The sequence below is a fragment of the Mesoplodon densirostris genome, chromosome 9, assembly GCF_025265405.1.
Source record: "Mesoplodon densirostris isolate mMesDen1 chromosome 9, mMesDen1 primary haplotype, whole genome shotgun sequence".
Taxonomy (NCBI): Eukaryota; Metazoa; Chordata; class Mammalia; order Artiodactyla; family Ziphiidae; genus Mesoplodon; species Mesoplodon densirostris.
The window spans coordinates 34,894,843-34,917,518 of record NC_082669.1 but is presented as its reverse complement, the minus strand read 5'-3'; the positions used below and the strand labels follow the sequence as shown (position 1 = coordinate 34,917,518).

Sequence of the window (22,676 nt, the reverse complement as noted above, 5' to 3'; positions counted from 1 at the left end):
AGACCATATACCTTTGAAAATTTGTGAAGCAGTTTGTATTTTCCCTTGATTTATATATCTATTTTCTCTACCATATCTTCTCTCCATAAAATGGGACTCCTTATAACACACTTATTCCTGTTTTATATGAGAGAGATCAGGAATAGTTGATGCTCTTTTGTTTAAAGGGAATGACTAGAAGTGGACTTAAATGTGAATTTTAAAAAATTGTTGTACATATGCATCAAGTTACTGAAAAATCACAAGTAATGAAACCATTGTGGGTAAGGCACGATTTTCTTTGATAATCGTGTTCCTTTCATCATCAACTGTACTCTAACGCCACTGTTGTCATCCATTCCCTGTCCAGAGTGATGGCAGAATCCAGTTTAAGTGCTTTAAATTGGTATGACCTGGGTTTAATCTAACTTTGCAGCTTAGATCACACTTATTTTACCCACACGAAATAATAACATCACCTCTTTTCTCATACCATATCTTTTGTTTTGTTTTGTTTTTGCGGTACGCAGGGCTCTTCCATTGCAGAGCACAGGCTCTGGACACGAAGGCTCAGCGGCCATGGCTCACGGGCCTAGCCGCTCCGCGGCATGTGGGATCTTCCCGGACAGGGGCACGAACCCGTGTCCCCTGCCTCGGTAGGCGGACTCTCAACCACTACGCCACCAGGGAAGCCCTTCTCATACCATATCTTATGTGTCTCTTGAAATATTACCCACTCTCAAATTCCAGCTTAAATGCTATCCCGACTATGAAGTTTCCACTCCATTCCCCTCCCATCTCAGTCAAGAAATAATTTTTAACAATTTAGTTCATATTTTATACCTCTTTTATAGCACTTACATTATGTCTAAATTATAGCTGTTTGTATACATGTTTTTTTTAAGTACACTGTTATCCCCTTTAGTAAAGGACCACATTTTGTTGACCAACTACAAACAGAGTACAGTGGAGTTGAATCTTATACAGGTTCTAAGTTCAATATTTAAAGTTAAAATTTCATCTTTTTAATATTATCCTGAAAAGTCACTAAAGTAATAGATAAAATGTATTATACAGCATTTGTGTGCCAGGTTAGGAGCTGACATTCAGTATCTCAAAAATACATAACAGTGAAAGTTTTCCTTCTACATTGAATCAAGTCACTGTCTTTTTACTTCAGCACAGATGAAGTAATTGGCTTGTATTTAGAGGCTGTGTTGTATGAAAAAAATTCATGCCTCTTTAAGCATGAAAATCAAATACAGCTTGAGGAGATGTTTAGACTATGAGAACTGAGAATGATTAAATGGATTTCTTTTTTTTCCCCTCAAAATTATTTTTAAAAAGCTAAGTGGTCTAAAAATTCTTTCTATCTTCTTGGTTTTCATGAAATTTGGTTACCTACTTTCAAAAGGGTTTGGATAAGTAAGTAGGTAGATAGATCGACAGATAGATGGATAGAGAGGTAGAGGTTTGGGTAAACATATACTAGTTTGGAGGACTATATCAAATTTTAAAACTTCTGTGCATCAGAACCAACAACAGAGTGAAAAGACAACTTATGACATAGAAGAAATAATTGCAAATCATATATCTGAAAAGGGTTAATATCCAGAATATATAAAGGACTCCTACAACTCAATAACGTCAACAACAACAAAAAACTGATTGAAAAATGAGCAAAGGATTAAATAGATATTTATTCAAAGAACACTTAAAAATAGCCAATAAGCATATGAAAAGATGCTCAATATCACTAATCATTAGAGAAATGCAAATCAAAACCACGATGAGTTATATCACTTCACGTCTATTAAGATGGCTACTGTCCAAACAATAGAAAATAATAAGGGTTGGTGAGGATACAGAGAAATTGAAATCCTTGTGCACTGTTAATGGGAATGTAAAATGATCCACCCGCTTAGGAAAACAGTCCGGAGTTTCCATTAAAAAATCGAAAATAGGGCTTCCCTGGTGGCGCAGTGGTTGAGAGTCCGCCTGCCGATTCAGGGGACACGGGTTCGTGCCCCGGTCCGGGAAGATCCCACACGCTGCGGAGCGGCTGGGCCCGTGAGCCATGGCCACTGAGCCTGCGCGTCCGGAGCCTGTGCTCCGCAACGGGAGAGGCCACAACAGTGAGAGGCCCGCGTACCGCAAAAAAAAAAAAAAAAAAAAAAAAAAATTCGAAAATATAATTACCACATGATCCAGCAATGCCACTTCTGGGTATATATCCCAAAGACCTGAAAGCAGGATATCAAAGAAATATTTGCACACCCAAATTTATTGTGGCATTATTCATAATAGCCATGAGATGGAAACCACCGAAATGTCTATCAGTGGATAAATGGACAAACAAAATATGGTGTGTATATACAGTGGAAAGTGATTCAGCCTTAAAAAAGAAGGAAATCCTGTCACATGCCACAGCATGGATAAACCTTGAAGACATTATGTTAAGTGAAATAATCCAGTCACAAAAAAACACATGGTGTATGATTCCACTTCTATGAGGTGTTTAAGTAGCCAAACTCATAGAAATAAGAAATTAGAATGGTGGTTTCAGGGACTGAGGGGAGGGAGAAATAAGGGGTTATTCAATGAGTGTAGAGTTTCAGTTTTGTAAGATGAAAAAGTTCTGGAGATCTGTTGCACAACAATGTGAATATACACAATACTAAGTTGCACACTTAAAAATGGTTAAGATGATAAATTTCATGTTACATGGGTTTTTGTTTACCAAAATTAAAAATGATTTAAGATCACTAGTTGAGGGCTTCCCTGGTGGTGCACTGGTTAAGAATCCGCCTGCCAATTCAGGGGACATGGGTTTGAGCCCTGGTCTGCGAAGATCCCACATGCCACAGAACAACTAAGCCCGCGCACCACAACTGCACTCTAGAGCCCACGTGCCATAACTACTGAGGCCATGTGCCACAACTGCTGAAGCCCACGCACCTAGAACCCGTGCTCTGCAACAAGAGAAGCCACAGCAGTGAGAAGCACGAGCACCGCAATGAAGAGTAGCCCCCATTTGCAGCAACTAGAGAAAGCCCGCGTGCATCAATGAAGACCCAACACAGCCAAAAATAAATTAAATAATTTTTTTTAAAAAAGGAATACTAGTTTAAATAACTAGTTTAAATCTAGGATGCGTGGCATTATACAATGTAGTTGCTCAGTTCAAATTATCATTCAAGAAAGGCTTTGCAATAGAAACATTGTTAAAAGAGCAAACTTTTACTCAGAGAGACCTTCGTTCAAATCCATGCTCTGCTACTGACTGACTATGTGACCTGAAACACTAGTTTAACTTTTCTGAGCATCAGTTTCATCACAAGCTAATTTGGATTAAAAATATCTACCTGCAGCAGCTTGAAATGAAAATCATTGAGTTTAGCACATAGTAAGCGTGCAAAAAAGGTTGTTTATTATCATTACTATTGATGGTTCCATTTAAAAAAGGTTTATAACTTATAGTGCAAGTTCAAACCTTCTTTGTTAGAACAAGCATCTGTGACTTTACTCATTTCAATTTATATTTGGAAGATAGGCAGGACTTACTTTTTTTTTCCTACTGTTTTTGAAAGGGCATTCAGACATGAAATGCTTGATTATTTACTTGAATCAGGATTGAAACACTTGGCTAGTTGAAGGCAATTCTGGGAATTAGAAAAAAGGGCCCCTCTCTGAATGACTGAAGCTGGATTTCTGAATTGGGTCTTTCAAAAATAATAGGGTTCTTTGCCCATTTTCCATGAATTTACATTTCTCATAGAACATTGCTTTGGATCAGATAAAATTTAAGTAACATCTCTCATTTTTTTCATTACTTTATTAATCGTTCTCACTCTCCTTAAAACCTTTCTGTTGGACACTGGACTCTTTCTTTCCTTATTTATTTTCCTATCATGTGTACTCTCTTTATATAGCCTTTGTTTTTTTCAGATTCCAGTTCTTATTTTTCAAGTGTGACAAATATACTCTCATAAATTTTTAGCAATTTAGCTTTATTTTACTCTTCACTTTCTCACAAGCACTAAGTTCTTTGCTTTGCAAGAGTTTTCTTACTAAATTATGATTCTGTTGTGTGGTGAGTGATATTATTTTCTACCTTACACAGATGAGGAAACTGAGGCACAGAGAGATTAAATAACTTGCCCAAGTTCCCGCCTACTAAGTGTGAAGAGTGGGATGTGGACCCAGGAGGTTTGATTCCAAGGCTCAGGCTCTCCAGTGCTACACAAATATTACCTCATTTTCTTGAAGAGGCACTTTCAAAGACTGCCTTTTTTCCCCTTTCCTTTACTCTCTCTATGTTTTACATTCCTACTCATTTCTTTTAGGAATTTCCCCCTTCCCTTCAAAATGTAGATTAACATTTTAGAATATAGTGCTTTCCCTCTCTTGTTCTGCCTTTCTTACCGCATCTCTGTCCTTCCAGGTCACTAGCGCACTGCTGGGGATGTCCTTGGCCTCTGAACCTTTGCCCTGTGACATTCATTTGCTGACTCAGTTCCTTTACTTCTGTCTTCCAAGGACTCTGAGCATTTTAAATGTTACTTTCCTCTCAGTCAGTTCCAAGATGATGTTTGCCTCTGCTAAGTGTATTTCCTCTAAGCTACTGGGACCTTCTGTTCTGCAGATTGCTTTTTGGTGCAATTTGGAATGAAGTTGCCAAGTTTCTTTTTGTGCATATGCTCGCTTTTCACTTCCTGGAACCTTGACAGAGCTTCCACTCTTTTTCTACATTGTTCTCTCTTCACTCTGCTAGTATACCTCTGCCATATTGTTTTCTCTCCACCCCAGTTCCCTTCAGAATCCCTTGTCCTGAATGCTTCAATCTACCAGAAACTTCCACTGTCTTTTTTATTGTGGCAAGAGTTGTATTTTAATTAACTACAATATGTCAGTCTGTGAAAACAAATGGCTATACATTCTGGAAACTTCAGCAACTAAGTTTTGTTATTATATTTTTACCTGATTTACTCCATCTGCTTCTTTCATTTCTCTTATAAGAATTGTGCTTTAATGATTCCCAAGAAACTCATAATGAGGATGTGGCTTTACACAGTAATCACTGTATATGAACTATGAGTGCTTATTGGTGCTGTGATTGAGGACACAAATCATGTAAGAAATCCAGGGCAGTGGAAAGACCACTGGGCATGCAGTCAGAAGATGCCAGTCCTTGCTGTTGGTGGTTCTTAATGTCAACTTTATTTTAGCTTCTACAGTATCTCCTCTTATTCTCAGCTTTGTTATTTGTAAAATGGAGGATTAATAATACCTAACTCCAAAGGTGAGGTTCAAATGAGACAAAAAGCACACGTGTTTTACAGTTTGGAAATAGCTATACAACAGGTACAGATTATTATTAGATTGACTCTCAAAGCACAGAGATGAAAGTTTGTCAAGCACATAAAAATTTAAATGAAAACCAGTGGAAAATATGACCAGAACTGTATAAGAATTTGATTTATTTAGTTTTCTATCAAGTATCAGGAGTTTTCTTAAAATATTGAAATCTGCACTTTGGGTTTTATTTAATGGAAGAAAACTTCAGCATAACCCTATAAATATTTGAGTATGTGAGGGTGATGGTAACATGTTTTGCTGACCCAAATATCATAATCCAGAAATGATACTATGTGGGTAGTTCATAGTTTCTTCATATGATAAGGTGGCTATTCCAGTGTGATTCATAGGGAGAACACAGACAGCCTACAAAGACATGGAGCAGCATGTGTTATGATGGCTGAAGTTCCACCTGGGAATCCTTTGCTTCCTTCTGTGAGGAGTCATGCCACTCCCACAGGAATGGTGATTTCAGGGTTTTATATCTCCCCACATGTCTAATTACATAAGTGATTCATTTACATTTTAATCTTTAAAAATACCATATTGCAAGTGAACACATAGAATCACTGGAAGCCACATTAAAAGGATTTATTATCCCATTTTATTCCCTTCTGAAAACTGCTGAATTACTATACCATTTCAAGCCATTAATTAATGAAGACATTTGTATGAACAAAATATGGAGGATAAAGCTAAATTTTTCAGTTCTTTTGAAAATTGAGCTTGAACTGTTAACATGATTCCAATTTTTTTTTATTCTGTTGATTGCTTTGTCCTCTAGAATCGTGGTAACCATCTGAGTGGTCAAGTTGCTTGTATCTTGTGCGTACAGACTGATACCAGCTGTTTCCCAGGACGTGCCTCGCTCCATACCAGGTGAAGAGATTTTTCACTTGTATGTTTATACTTCCCTTCCTAATTCTAGGGTTGCCTTCTTTTCTGCCTTAGTGCAATTATTCTCTATAAACCTCTCCCCTTGGTACCAGATTAAATAATAATGTTTTTCCTCTAGATTATTTATGTCCTTTGCCTGTTTGTAGATAGCTACTTTGCCCATCCACTTGTTGCTCTGCCAAGATGTGCTCGTTCAGTGCTTTAATCTTGTATCATCAGTCATTTTTCTCTGCATCTTAATCCTTGTTCCATCGTGTCCCTGAACTCCTTCCAGCTTCTCTGCACCTTTTAGGTAATGAGGTACCTGGATCTGAGCACCGGGTACGGTCCCATCAGTCCTGTCTAGGAGGGTCCCATTGCGTCCAGGCTGCTGTGATGCCTTCTTGTTCCCTGAGGTGCTCATTAGAAAGACGATGCCTGTCTGTACAGGCAGAGTCAAGCATGGCTTCATCGCCCCCGTTCTCCTGTAGCTCCCTTCTGGCTAATCCTTTTTTCAGAGTGACAATTCCAATTTCTCTCCTCCCCCCTCATTTTCTTGCTCTCTAGCTCTCACTGTAAGTTTGTCCCTGTTGCTCTCTACTGCTTTTATTTTACTTATCCTGCCTGACTCATGATCTAATTCATCTGTTTATCTCCCCATTTCTCTCTTTTTCTTGATCTAATGCAACATCTTCCCAGTTCCACCATTTTCTACTTGGTGCTGGTAACAATCTCTGCCACTCTGATTGTACACGCATCTATCTCTTAACCAAATCGACTTCTTTCACTCCTCCATGGGAAAAGATACTCTTATTCCCTTATGTTTATCTAATATATTACCTTGTCATTTTTTAATGAAACAATAACTAGTTTGACATTATTCTGTTAGGCTTGAAAATTTAGTTTTATCGCAGTTCCTTAGAGAAATGAGCTATACATTATGTTTAATACTACTGTTTGCAACTTAATAAAATGACATTTAGTTCAGTTTTTAATCCATAAATTATATATTTTGGGGAAAGACATGGTAGGTATAATGTCTCTGAAATAGTTACAATGTAAATCATGGTTTGTGTTCCTTAAATACTTGTTAATTTCTTCCTTCTTTCACTCCATTCTTTCTTCCTTCACTCCATTCTTCCCTGTCTTTCCTGCTGCCTTCCTCCCATCACATAATGGTCCTGAAATCCTGGCACCTGCAGGATAGTGTGAGGGAGAGAATGCAGCATCTGTGATCCTAGACCCTGCTCTAAAAGTGATGAACTGTGCAGCCACATCAAATCACTTATATTGTCACTTGTGTTCTCATACATAACAAGAGCTGGCTTCAAAAAAGTGATGATTAAATGAGAATAAGACAGCATTTTATTCACAATTTATAGGAATATGAGAGATAACTCCTAAGTAAGTTTTGGGTCAAATTAAGGAGGACCTTGACAACTGGAAAAGTTTTATGTGAAACAACAGAAGGCTTCCCATTGCTTGTCACATGAATTTTATCAAAACCTTCAAGAGTATGAATGTGGTTTGAGTAAAAATGGAGAACTGAAGTGAGGGAGGCTGGAAAAGTTGCTAGGAAAATGTTATAACAGTTCAGGAATTAGGTAGTAAAGACAGATAAAGATTAGAGCTTGGAGGAAAAGTTGAATCTAGTATTATGGATTTGGGAACCAACTTTAAAATCAGTGGCTGGTCAAAAGTGGTTGGATTGAGTCCTACCACCTGGAGTGTTTTTTATTTATTAATTTATTATTATTATTTTTTTTAACATCTTTATTGGAGCATAATTGATTTACAATGGTGTGTTAGTTTCTGCTTTATAACAAAATGAATCAGCTATACATATACATATATTCCCATGTCTCCTTCCTCTTGCTTCTCCCTCCCTCCCGCCCTCCCTATCCCACCCCTCTAGGTGGTCACAAAGCATGGAGCTGATCTCCCTGTGCTATGTGGCTGCTTCCCACTAGCTATCTATTTTACATTTGGTAGTGTATATATGTTCGTGCCACTCTCTCGCTTTGTCACAGCTTACCCTTCCCCCTCCCCGTGTCCTGAAGTCCATTCTCTAAGTCTGCCTCTTTATTCCTGTCCTGCCTGAGCCATTTTTTCTTTTCTTTTTTTTTAGATTCCATATATATGTGTTAGCATACGATATTTGTTTTTCTCTATCTGACTTACTTCACTCTGTATGACAGACTCTAGGTCCATCCACCTCACTACAAATAACTAAATTTTGTTTCTTTTTATGGCTGAGTAATATTCTATTGTATCTATGTGCCACATCTTCTTTATCCATTCATCTGTCAATGGACACTTAGGTTGCTTCCATGTCCTGGCTATTGTAAATAGAGCTGTAGTGAACATTTTGGTACATGACTCTTTTTGAATTATGGTTTTCTCAGGGTATATGCCCAGTAGTGGGATTGCTGGGTCACATGGCAGTTCTATTTTTAGTATTTTAAGTAACCTCCATTCCGTTCTCCACAGTGGCTCTATCAATTTACATTCCCACCAACAGTGCAAGAGGGTTCCCTTTTCTCTACACCCTCTCCAGCATTTATTGTTTGTGGATTTTATGATGATGGCCATTCTGACTGGTGTGAGGTGATATCTCATTGTAGTTTTGATTTGCATTTCTCTAATAATTAGGGATGTTGAGCACTCTTTCATGTGTTTGTTGGCAATCTGTATATCTTCTTTGGAGAAATGTCTATTTAGGTCTTCTGCCCATTTTTGGATTGGGTTGTTTGTTTTTTTGTTATTGAGCTGCATGAGCTGCTTGTAAATTTTGGAGATTAATCCTTTGTCAGTTGCTTCATTGGCAAATATTTTCTCCCATTCTGAGGGTTGTCTTTTCATCTTGTTTATGGTTTCCTTTGCTCTGCAAAAACTTTTGAGTTTCATTAGGTCCCATTTGTTTATTTTTGTTTTTATTTCCATTTCTCTAGGAGGTGGGTCAAAAAGGATCTTGCTGTGATTTATGTCATAGAGTGTTCTGCCTATGTTTTCCTCTAAGAGTTTGATGGTGTCTGGCCTTACATTTAGGTCGTTAATCCATTTTGAGTTTATTTTTGTGTATGGTGTTAAGGAGTGTTCTAATTTCATTCTTTTACATGTAGCTGTCCAGTTTTCCCAGCACCACTTATTGAAGAGGCTGTCTTTTCTCCATTGTGTATTCTTGCCTCCTTTATCAAAGATAGGGTGACCATATGTGTGTGGGTTTATCTCTGAGCTTTCTATCCTGTTCCATCACCTGGAGTGTATTCATGGCTAATCCAGACTGCAGAATACCCCTCTGTGGCTTGCTGAAATGGAGCATTTGGAGATGGCGGCATGGAAACTGTAATTGTTACAAGCCCCTCAGTTACTTCGTATGCTCATAACTGGTTACAGACTTTTCAGAGAAAAGAGTTGTCACTGTCACAATAAGTTAATTTTAGGGTCTAGTGTGATGAGGAAAAGAAGGAGAAACTAAAGGGGGTTAATGGACCAAGAGACTAGGATCATGGAGGGAAAAACCTGGGCCTGCAATGAGGGAGTGATGTGGTTAACCAATCAGGTAGACACGATAGGCACTGTTGGTGGGAATGGTTGAAGAAGTTCAAGTGAGAAATTTGTGAGACACCTAGGAATTCTGATCTTTTGTTCTTAGTAGAATAGAAAAACTTCCGAATGGTATTGCAAATCAGTGTGCTTTAGGTGACTAAAGTGAAAAGTTGAGAACAGAATATTGTTGGGGAAGGGAACCACACCTCTGGCCAGCAGAGATTTGGTTGTTTAGTTCTCTTTTGTTTTCCCCAAATAGTGGTGATGCATGTGAAGCTATAAATTAATGCTTTTCATTTACTTATATGTATTGGGAAAGCAAAATTAAAAAGTAAATGGCTAATCATCTTCGGGCACAGTGCATAGGACCCAGACATCAGAGTGTTAGTGTGAGCACTTAAGATAAAATGTATAGAGTTTAGGAAAGGGTCAAATAGTGGAGAAAAGATGCATAAATTGTACAGTGGGGGCCTGTTTAGGGATACCAAATTGTTAACTTCTTTGTAGAAGCATTTTTTAGGAACTTAGTCTAACTTGGGAAAATGAATGAAAAAATCTTTCTGTTAATATTTTGAAAATAACCAGTCTTTTATTCAAGTTATCTTCATTTAGTATACTACACCAGTATTTCAACATTAACATCAAAATTGTTACCTTGTTTGAGATTAGTGTTCTTTATTTACTGCCACGTTTTTAGTATTGACTTTCTTTAGCCATCGAAGCAAATAAGAATGAATATTTATTTCATAAAATGAAGAAAGAGAATCAAAACACAGATCTTTGTAAAAAAAAAAATCTGACTTAAAAAAGTAGGCTTGTGTTGGAGATAGTAAGACTTTCTATATCTGAAAGTGGCATTTATTTCTGAAGCATGTCAACCTCCCTGCACAGTGACTTACTGTGTTTATCTATAGAGAGAAAAGTAAACTATTATGCAAACTCAGCCATTTGGAAACTGTAGTGCCAAGCATTAATGACATCATTATTTCAAACAAAATCTGTTAGAACCATTACTTTTTGTCATAGGTTTCATGTAGGAATTTCCATGAAGAGTTTGTAGTCTACAAGATATTCACATGGCATAACTATTTTCTTCTTACTATCTATTATGCTAATGATTTTCTGGGTAGACAGAGTGGTCCTTTTAAAAAAAGTCAATTTCTTAACCTTTGCTAGCTGTCTTTCTGAATGTATCCCTTATACCAATTGAATATGGGTGATATATTGGTGATATCTTTGGAGGGAAATGTAAACAACACATGAGGGGATGGAGTTTGCCCATAAGTTGGTAAGCATCTTAAAAATTTTCAATATTGAATTAAAATGTCATCAAGACCATAAGAATTAAAGAGAGACTTGTTTCTCTCAAGAGAGAATTTTGGAACTTTGTTAGCTCTTGAAAGTACACTTGTTCTTTCAGGTTGGTAGAATCAAGCTCTAGCATTCTATGAAATACATAAAAGTTGAAGGCTGCTTTGTTATATTAAGAGTTACTGGGGCCTCCCTGGTGGCGCAAGTGGTTGAGAGTCCGCCTGCCGATGCAGGGGATACGGGTTCGTGCCCCGGTCTGGGAGGATCCCATATGCCGCGGAGCGGCTGGGCCCGTGAGCCATGGCCGCTGAGCCTGCGCGTCCGGAGCCTGCGCGTCCGGAGCCTGTGCTCCGCAACGGGGGAGGCCACAACAGTGAGAGGCCCGCATACCGCAAAAAAAAAAAAAAAAAAAAAAAAAAAAAAAAAGAGTTACTTATCTTATGGCATAATATAAGATATAAATATAGTAACACCTTATTTTGTCTACATGTAGCACTTCTAAGCTAATATATATAAAATATACATGTCAGAAGTAGGTGATTAAAAACTACCAATCTTCAGAAGAAAAATCACCATAATTGAATAAATGCAGATAAATTTGGACTTAAAAGCATATCAGGTAAAATAAAGGGAATTGTATACATGTGATGAGTCATATTGTTTTTTCATGATTTCAAAAGCTCAGTGTTAAATTGTTGTTGATTAAGGTACCTCAATGACTGAGAAATCAAAGACTGTTTACTTGTTGTTCTATGATAGGTGCAAAGTCCACTATGGTAATATAAGATGCTTTAATAATTTGCATTCTATTAAAGAGCTAACCTTCATTAGAAACAAATATCTAAAATAAAATAAGGCATTCATATATGTAAATGTGATACACCTAGAAGGTAAAAAAAGCTATAATTATATTATTATGCTTTTTCAAATGATAAATGTTTCACAGTCACTAAATATATAAATGAATCATTTATGAAGTGTCTTTAATAAACACCATCACTAGGGGCTGCTCACTGATTTGTCTATAATTAAGGATTCATGTACTCTTTCATATTACCTCCTTGTTGAAAACACATTAAGTTTCGCTATGACCATGTGTTACCAGAGATTTAATATGTACCCATGGAAAAGAAATAACTAGTTGACCCATCAGGGAGATTAAAACTAACGCCATTGCCTCATGAGTACTAAGCTCTAATGGACAAGTTAACTAGCCTCCTAGTGATTTAGTGCACAGTAAGAAATGTATTTTATTAAGTATTACTATCTCTTAGGAACATTTTTTAAATTACAAGAGAAAATAAAAATATTTATATCATGCTTAAGTGTTTAGAGGTTAAGTGTATTGATAGTGTCATCTCACATTTAAAAATATTTTTTAAAAAAGTCAGATGGATTGGCAGGATGTATAGATAAAGTGAATTTAGAAAACTGTTAATCATTGAATCCGGGTGTGAGTATATGGATGTTTGCTGTATACTTTATGTTTTATAAATATTAAAAATATTAAAATATTGAAAAAAATTTATAATAAAAGTTTGGAAAAACATTTGCAACATAGACTATTACATCATTTTTGAAAGCAATCAATGTGATAAAATATGAAAGGAGCTGCCAATAATAACATGATATAATTCCTTATAAGTAGAAAGACAAGCTATGCTATATTTTAAAATATGAAGTATATTTTTAAAGTAAATTTGAACTTTCGCTAAATTCCTTTCAGATGTATGTATTTTTTGAAAAAGGATTTTACTCTTTTCTCTTTAGATTATGTGTTTAAACCTAATTATTTTTTATGGTTGTTTATTATTCAGAGATAAACTAAAGTTATCACCTTGTGTTGTATTTTCATCAATGGGCTTATTCAGTTTTATGGTCCTCTCTGGTACATTTACAAAGTGCACTTTATGCTGCACTTCTACTTTCCTATAAACAAGGAAACAATCTGTACTACTGTATTTCAAATCATTGCCATCCCAGCCATTACTTCATTTGCAGTGAAAAGCACAAATAAACTGGGCAAGTACATTTCATACATGTTCATTTCTAAAGTGTTAATAAGTAAATGCCTGTCAGCCTTTGCACAGAGGAAGTGGGACCCCCCCACACACACACATGGTGGGATTTGTGTACTTCTCTGTCCATTCACCTCACATCTATTAGTCCTTCTGGGTTTTGTTCCATCTTTTTTAAAATAAAATATTTAAGCAGTCTATTAAAATGTACGTGTTGTCAGCCCCTATGAGTTACGGATATCTGAGCTTTAATTACTGTGTATCCTAGACAGTCCTAAGAAAATGGGGCATAGGGAGAGTTTGGAACTTAGACGTTCTCTGATGTCAGTAACATCTGAACATTTCTCAGTTTAGCAGACACGGGAGTAAGAGGCCAGGCAGGCAGGAGCAAGCTAAGACACTGTGTGCTAGAGAACAGGAGCAAGATAGGGCCTCTTTGGGCTGAGCTGAAGAGGGAGAGGAGACAGTCTGCGTGATGGTTTGCCAGGACTAGCAGTCTTTGGATAATCTATGTCCATACCACGTGCAATGTTCTTTATAGATATGATCAGTACAAAAAGACCATGGATTACTAATGATAATTGAATCTCTGGCATATAATTTTACTGATATTTTTCATTGAAACAAATACAGTGTAAAGTCATTATGATGCCTCCGGTCCTACTAGTCATTTACTTTTGAATGTCGTCAAGATTCGAAATTACCTGCCAATAGTTATTTATCTCTCTCAGAATCAGGGTCACGGGTTTCTGTTAATTGCCGGTAGGAACAAGTGCAAGTGTCCCAGTTTCTAGGCTACTTGCATTTGATATGCATGGGTGCCAGGAGCAAAAGATTGACAACTATGCTAGGGCTTTCAACTATCTTATTAGATTTACAGAATAACAAAATTTACCATATGGGTGACAAGCAGTTGTTCAATTTCTCATCTGGATCAATATTTATATTTGTTTTCTAAACTATACTTTTTATAGAAATTATTTTGATAATGAGGTTATCAATATGTATTTGAAGGCATATCACTAGTACTAATCTTAGCAATGCTCTTTTGTTATTAAATTATTACTAGCTCTGTTAATGCTCTTATTGTTCCACTGTTTTCCAAGCATTATCAATAGCTCTGTTTTCTTTTACTATAAGATGTTACTAACCTTTTACACCCTTGTTCAGTCTGAGGTCGTTTTAATCCTTACCAACTTCTCCACAACCCAACGTAGGTTTATGTTGTGCACTTATTGCGCTACTACTACTTTTTAGGCAAGAATACAGATGTCTTTGGGCTACCAAATCATTTAATTTGTTCATCTGAGATCAAATTTAGTTGTAAATGTTGATAGCTCTTTCACTTGCTTATGATTAACAATGATCCTTCCATACGCAGCTTTGGCTTAGCTTAATAATCAGCAAGAGGTCAATCCAGTCATTACTTACTTGCACATTTCAGTGAAGTTTGTCCAGCAGGTGTTTGAAATAATCAAAGCCTATGATCAAAAAGCATCCTCTCTGTGTAAACAAATACTTTTCTGCAAGTAAGTGTAGGTGTAAAATAAAACATTAAATTGTATCAAGGAAGAAGTCAAGGTGAGAGAAGCAGGAAATTTTACAGTGATGATATTTTCCTATAAATCAGGCCATAGCAAACATAAAATAATGAACATTTGATATAATTAGAAAGTAAATAAAACCATTCTGGACATATAACACATCTGTAACAGATCTTCCTTGCAAATTAGTTTTCTGGACGTTTTCGTTGTTTTAATCCAAGTGGGCTTAGAAAACTTGACTCTTTTTAGATAGGATCTATAATTTGTGAATATATAATGTGAATTACAAGTTATGTAATACCTTTTAGGAAAAGGCTAACATAAAACCTCGAGATGGCCTAGAACCTTCAGTTCAATATAATCGAATATGAAATACTAATGCAAAAAGCATGTGAGATGCTTTGAGGATGTAGAAAGAATGGTATTCCAATAAACTATAATAATTAAATTAAAAACTGCATGCTTGAATGATCATCACACATACACACAAATCGATAGTAAAGCTTAATTTTAACCAATATTGAAATATATTCTAGTCTGATTATTAAATCTTCTGATGAAGAACTACATACTTTCTGGAGTTGATTTTGAAAATAATCTATTACTGTTTGTTAAGAACATCACACTGTTTTGTTTGTTGTATGTTTGCTTTGTCCAGTTTTCCTTTTGTTTGGGATTGGAAGATTTCTAGAAATTGTTTATATGTGTGTAAACATAGAGAAGTTTACCTAGTTTTATTGAAGATTTCTGAAGTTAAGAATGAAGGAAGGAAAGAAGACAGACTGTTCAGAACTAAGAGAGGGAAGGAGAAAATGAACAAACTTCATAAATAGTCATTTATTTTCTGTATTCAGTTTTTGCATAGGTTTTCTGTGGCAAATCCCTTATGTTGCTTTACTTGCCTTTTAGTCTCAGCAATATCAGATAACTTCTAATTTCCTGGTGTGTGGTGTGTGTGTGTGTGTGTATTTCTTTGTGTGCAGGTAACAGTGCTATTTATTTATTTTTTAATTTTTATTTTATATTGGAGTATAGTTGGTTAATAATGTGTTAGTTTCAGGTGTAGAGCAAAGTGATTCAGTTATATACATATATAAAGAATATATATATTCCTTTTCAAATTCTTTTCCTATTTAGGTTATTACAGAATATTAAGCAGAGTTCCCTGTGCTATACAGTAGGTTCTATATCTATTATAAATATAGCAGTGTGTACATGTCAATTCCAAACTCCCAGTCTATCCCCTGGTAACCATAAATTTGTTCTCTAAGTCTGTGAATCTGTTTCTGTTTTGTAAGTCAGTTCATTTGTATCATTTTTTTTTTAGATTCCACATGTAAGTGGTATCACATGGTATTTGTCTTTCTCTGTCTGACTTCACTTATATGATAATCTCCAGGTCCATCCATGTTGCTGCAAATGGAGTTATTTCATTCTTTTTAATGGCTGAGTAATATTGCATTGTATATATGTACCACATCTTCTTTATCCATTCATCTGTCGATGGACATTTAGGTTGCTTCCATGTCTTGGCTGTTGTAAACAGCGCTGCAATGGAGGTTTCTTAAAAAACTAAAAATAGGGAGCTTCCCTGGTGGCGCAGTGGTTGAGGGTCCGCCTGCCGATGCAGGGGACTTGGGTTCGTGCCCCGGTCCGGGAAGATCTCACATGCCCAGAGCGGCTAGGCCCGTGAGCCATGGCCATTGAGCCTGTGCGTCCAGAGCCTGTGCTTCGCAACAGGAGAGGCCACAACAGTGAGAGGCCCACATACCGCAAAAAAAACCCAAAACAAGCAAAAAAAAAAACCCCTAAAAATAGAGATACCATATGATCCAGCAATCCCACTCCTTGGCATGTATCTGGAGAAAAACATGGTTCGAAAGGATACGTGCACCCCAATGTTCATTGCAGCAGTGCTATTTATTTTTTATTTTTTTTAAATATTTATTTATTTATTTGGCTGCACCTGGTCTTAGTTGTGGCATGAGGAATCTTTGTTGCCATGTGAGGGATCTTCATTGTGGCATGCGGGCTCCTTTAGTTGCAGCATGCGGGATCTAGTTCCCAGACCAGGGATCAAACCCAGGCCCCCTGCATTGGGAGCATGGAGTCTTAACCACTGGACCACCAGCCAAGTCCCAACAGTTCTATTTTTTATATTGCTTAGCATTTGAAGAAAGTTCAAGGTGATATTAAGCATTTAAATATTATAACTAGGTTAAATTATTTTTAAAACTCTAGAACATTGTAAAGCAATTATATTCCAATAAAGGTGTTTAAGAAAAAAACACAAAACTCTAGAAACACTGTTTTGAAATATTATTTTGTTTTTCCCACATTTACAATGAAAGAAACTCACAGGAAGCAAAAAAATAACACACAGGGAAGTCAGTGTGAAGAAATTCAGCTTTGGACTGTCTCCAGCGGGGCTTGATTTTGGTATCACAATGAAGATGTTGTTATACCAGGCTTCTACCTACTTGGTGAACTTAGACATAAACTCGGAAGACAGAAACATAGAAAAGCTTCAGTGACTGTAGTCTTCTGGCTATAAATCTGGAAGAGCTGGAAAAGACAGAAGAGTGAAAGAGATATTAAAATGAAGCTTGAAGAGTCAAGCAGTAAATTGATTAGTATGTTGCATTAGCAAATTCTCCTGCAGATATGATTTGGTGGGTGATGGTACTTGCATTGATACATTTTTAAATTTCCTAGAAAAGCACTTAGAATGGAAATTTCCAAAGCTTTTCAGTACCTTAGCTCAGTAACATTTCCATGGTACCACTAGGCCAACAAATAAACAAAAACCAAGAATTCTCTTTAATAAATAATTGTAGCCAAACAGCTTATTAGTTCCAGCTGAACAACTTAATAAGTATTTATGTCCTGACAGCCTAAATTGAAAGAAAAAATAAAATTAGTATTTTTATTTTATTCTTAAATAACCGCAATTACTTCTTGGTGGGTGTGTGAGTGTACGTTGGGCACTGCACAACTTCTCAAACCTTGGAAACAGATCGAACACTGCCATCTTTGTTACCTGTTCCACATGCATTTTCAGGAGGTACTTGCTTTTGATCTCATGACCTGATGAAAACCCAGCTTGGCGCAGCTATGATGACATTGAAAGGAATGTTGCACTCTCTAATGTTGAAACTGTGAAATACCTTGACTAGTAATTTGTAACGATACAACATCTGTGTCTGACAGATGTTGAATACAGTTGTGTTTACCTTGACATTTTAAAATATCCCACAGCATGCCCTGTGAGTTCGCTTAGCACTCCAGGGTGCCTTGGCACACGGTCTTGGAATCATGTAAACTATTAGTTGCTAAAGTGAATCATAGACCCTGAATCTTAAAACTGAGAAGTCAAAAAGCCTCTGCCAGAGTGAAAGTAAATGGAAAGCACTGTAAAGCAAGTATTCTTTATTCTTTAACATGTCTTATTCTTTAATCTCAGTGTTTTCTAGTTTTCTCAGTCTAGTTATTGCAAATATTTATCAGGATTCACAGTATAATTTTCTGTGGCTTTGGAAATTTGATGTTAGCATACACAGTGGTTGTTTGACACAAATGTTAGTTGTATATTTTAAGAAAATAATATTATCACTGTCTATTAGGACATTTTCAATTTTGACATGGCATTTTAAGAGTTGGACTGTTTTTCAAAGTTTCCAACTATACGTTTTTCCAACTACCTTTTTTCAACGGTCCATGAGATGTACGAGAGGAGACTTTCTATCTTCTCATGTGTATATCCTAACTGCAAATAAACCCTGGGGTGCTGTAAGTCAGGGGATTTGAACTAATTTTCCATTTTATCTAATTTTGCATTTCAGTAACCCAGTTAACTCTATAAACATTGTTTCCTTTTAAAAACAAATATATTATAGAAATGTGTATTTACTCTCAGCTAAGGAACTCAGTGGATCTTATCTGGATTATTAGAAGAAACCAAATATGAGAATTTTTAAACTAGATGATGTTATTCATTTCCTGAACAATAAACTATGAGAACCATCAGTGTCCCCAACTGAAGGCTCAGAACCAAAAACTAAAGCAAGTTATGTTAAAGTGAATCATTAAGAATATAAATCAATTTTTAAGTGAAAAGTAAAACAGAAAATATAATAATGTAGAGCTCTTCTTACATATCTCAGGCAGGGCTAAGTAATATTGATCATTTGTGGGGATACCTCATTCCTGTCACTGACATTCTTATGATTTTGAATTAAAATTTTGAGTCATTTATTTTTTTCCCATCTGTTCATTTTTAATCTTAATTTCCCTACCACCTACTTTGTTAATAAAGTTTCCGTACCTTTAAATAGATAAAGTCATCATAATCTCTGGCTGTGGTAACAAATTAGCTGACTTTCATAACAGGGATAACTGGTTTAAATTTTACTCACTGATTGAAATCATTTCTCATCTACTAGACAACCGGTGTTTGAAGGAATGAAGCCCAGAACTGGTGCTGGGCAGGCTGGTTGATCTGGGATCTTGTGAATTCTCTCAGCTAAAAAACTCTTAAAAATCCAAAGGGAGAAGTAGCAGGGAGTTGGTCATATGAATGAAGCCTGTATGGAGGTAACGGGAAGGGCATTTCACCTATGTTGTATGTGCAAGATTGACTCTGGTTGTTTCATATCCAACTACAAGAGCAGAAAGCAATAACTTAGCCTATGTTGTGATGGGCAATATCTAGTAAGTGAAACATTAGGAGAAAATAATAATATGTAAATAATATGGTACTACAAGAAAAATAATTTGATTTTTTTTTTTTTTTTTTGCGGTACACGGGCCTCTCACTGTTGTGGGCTCTCCCCTTGTGGAGCACAGGCTCCGGACGCACAGGCTCAGAGGCCATGGCTCACGGACCCAGCTGCTCCATGGCATGTGGGATCTTCCCGGACCGGGGCACGAACCCGTGTCCCCTGCATCAGCAGGCAGACTCTCAACCACTGCGCCACCAGGGAAGCCCAATAATTTGATATTTTTAAATTCATAAAATCCTATCACCTAAGTGTTAGAAATATAAGTGTGTATATGTATATGTACATACACGTGTGTGTGTGTGTGCATGTGTGATTTTGGATGTTGCCTGTAAATGGATTGTGATGTTATATTTTTCATGATTGGTATTGAATTGCTTTCTAGCCAGATAGCTAGTCACAGGTCTGTAGATAGAGGCATATTTACAGGTAGTTAGAAATAAGGATGATTAGAAAGATGGACAGAAACTCTACCCCTGTGCCTACTACTGTGAGTGAATAATGTTTAAATTGTGGCACGCAACATAATAAACCTCTTCCCTGAAGGAATGAAAATGTTTGCCTAGTTCACTCACTTCATCCTAATTGCTATACCAAAGTTCCTTCTTCTGGACTTACTATTCCTGAGGCTCTTTCCTTGCAGTATGCATGTTAACTTTGCTACTCCTCTGAGCACCCATACTGATTTGCAGCATACTTTTTTAGCCTGCTTCAAAAGTCTGCTGCCATGTTATCAAAAGTATCTGGAGATTTTGCTGTGCAAATAGATATGTATATATGCACATATATATTATATATATTTATATATACACATACACAAATGTACAACACGTGAAGAGACTGGTTCTTGCCACTCCTCCATTTCTTTTATCTATGAAACCAGCCACTATGCTATTTTTTCTTTTGAAAATATGACTAATTTCTTTTTAAAAATACAATGACATGCTATCTTAAATGCAAAATTAAGTATAGGATTTAAAAATAGTATGTGTGAAATGTGATGTCTTGTGTGTGTACATATATATATTGCAAAATGATAAAATACTATACAAATATAAGGTGTATTGAATTGTCCTTTTATACCAACAAGTTTTTCTTTATGTGTATATGTTTTGAGTCTCTCTTTAAGTTTTGTATTTGAGTCATCGAAAATAAGTTTTTTTAATTGGAGTATAATTGATTTACAATGTTGTGTTAGTTTCTGCTGTACAACGAAGTGAATCAGCTATATGCATACATATAGCCCCATATCCCCTCCCTCTGTGACCTCCCTCCCACCCCTCCCCATCCCACCCCTCTAGGTCATCACAGAGCACTGAGCTGAGCTCCCTGTGCTATATGGCAGGTTCCCACTATCTGTTTTACACATGGCAGTGTATATATGTCAACCCTAATCTCCCAATTCGTCCCACCCTCCCCATTCCCCCCACCATGTCCACATGTCCATTCTCTATGTCTACATTTCTATTCCTGCCCTGGAGACAGGTTCATCTGTACCATTTTTCTAGATTCCACATATATGCATTAATATATGATATTTGTTTTCCTCTTTCTGACTTACTTCACTCTGTATGACAGACTCTAGGTCCATCAACATCTCTACAAATGACCTAATTTCATTCCTTTTTTTGGCTCAGTAATATTCCATTGTACATATATACCACGTCTTCTTTATCCATTTATCTGTCATTGAATATTTAGGTTGTTTCCATGTCCTGGCTATTGTAAATAGTGCTGCAATGAACATTGGGGTACATGCGTCATTTTGAATTATGGTTTTCTCAGTGTATATGCCCAGTAGTGGGATTGCTGGGTCATATGGTAGTTCTATTTTTAGTTTTTTAAGGAACGTCCATACTGTCCTCCACATTGGCTGTATCAATTTACATTCTCACCAACAGTGCAAGAGGGTTCCCTTTTCTCCACACCCTCTCCAGCATTTACTGTAGATTTTTTAATGGTGGCCATTCTGACTGGTGTGAGGTGATACCTCATTGTAGTTTTGATTTGTATTTCTCTAATAATTTGTGATGTTGAGCATCTTTTCTTGTGACTCTTGGCCATCTGTATGTCTCCTTTGGAGAAATGTCTATTAAAGTCTTCCACCTATTTTTTGATTGGGTTGTTTGTTTCTTTGATATTTAGCTCCATGAGCTGTCTGTATAATTTGGAGAAATGTCTATTAAAGTCTTCCACCTATTTTTTTATTGGGTTGGGGTTTTTTGTTCTTTTGTTTGTTTTGCGGTATGCGGGTCTCCCACTGTTGTGGCCTCTCCCGTTGTGGAGCACAGGCTCTGGACGCACAGGCTCAGTGGCCATGGCTCACGGGCCCAGTGCTCTGCGGCATGTGGAATCTTCCCAGACCGGGACACGAACTCGTGTCCCCTGAATCGGCAGGCGGACTCTCAACCACTTCGCCACCAGGGAAGCCCTGTTTTTTTTTTTTTAATTAATTAATTTATTTTTGGCTTTGTTGGGCCTTCGTTTCTGTGCGAGGGCTTTCTCCAATTGGGGTGAGCGGGGCCACTCTTCATCATGGTGCACGGGCCTCTCACTGTCACGGCCTCTCCCGTTGTGGAGCACAGGCTCCAGATGCACAGGCTCAGTAGTTGTGGCTCACGGGCTTATTTGCTCCGAGTCATGTGGGATCTTCCCAGACCAGGGCTCGAACCTGTGTCCCCTGCGTTGTCAGGCAGATTCTTAACCACTGCACCACCAGGGAAGCCCAGGTTGTTTTTTGGATATTTAGCTCCATGAGCTGTCTGTATATTTTGGAGATTAATCCTTTGTCTGTTGCTTCATTGCAAATATTTTCTCCCATTCTGAGGGTTGTCGTTTCCTCTTATTTATGGTGCTCCTTTGCTGTGCAAAAGCTTTTAAGTTTCATTAGGTCCCATTTGTTTATTTTTGTTTTTATTTTCATTACTCTAGGAGGTGGGTCAAAAAAAGATCTTGCTGTGGTTTATGTCAAAGAGTGTTTTCTTGTGTTTTCCTCTAAGAGTTTGATAGTGTCTGCCCTTACATTTTTTTTTTTTTTTTCTTTTTGCGGTATGCGGGCCTCTCACTGTTGTGGCCTCTCCCATTGCGGAGCACAGGCTCCGGACGCGCAGGCCCAGCGGCCATGGCTCACGGGCCCAGCCGCTCCGCGGCATATGGGATCCTCCCAGACCGGGGCACGAACCCGTATCCCCTGCATCGGCAGGCGGACTCTTAACCACTGCGCCACCAGGGAGGCCCTGCCCTTACATTTTGATCTTTAATCT

The 22,676-nt window shown here is 37.2% G+C and overlaps 1 protein-coding gene across 2 annotated transcripts in view; it reads left to right on the top strand.

Moving 5' to 3' along the window:
• The window catches only part of SEMA3D (semaphorin 3D), a 215,510-nt gene that overhangs the window by 25,001 nt on the left and 167,833 nt on the right, over nucleotides 1–22,676 (top strand). For both annotated transcript variants that reach the window (XM_060108187.1, XM_060108186.1), the window contains exon 2: nucleotides 6,122–6,216. The gene's annotated coding sequence lies outside the window, so the exon portion shown is untranslated. The remainder of the gene's footprint in view (nucleotides 1–6,121; nucleotides 6,217–22,676) is intronic.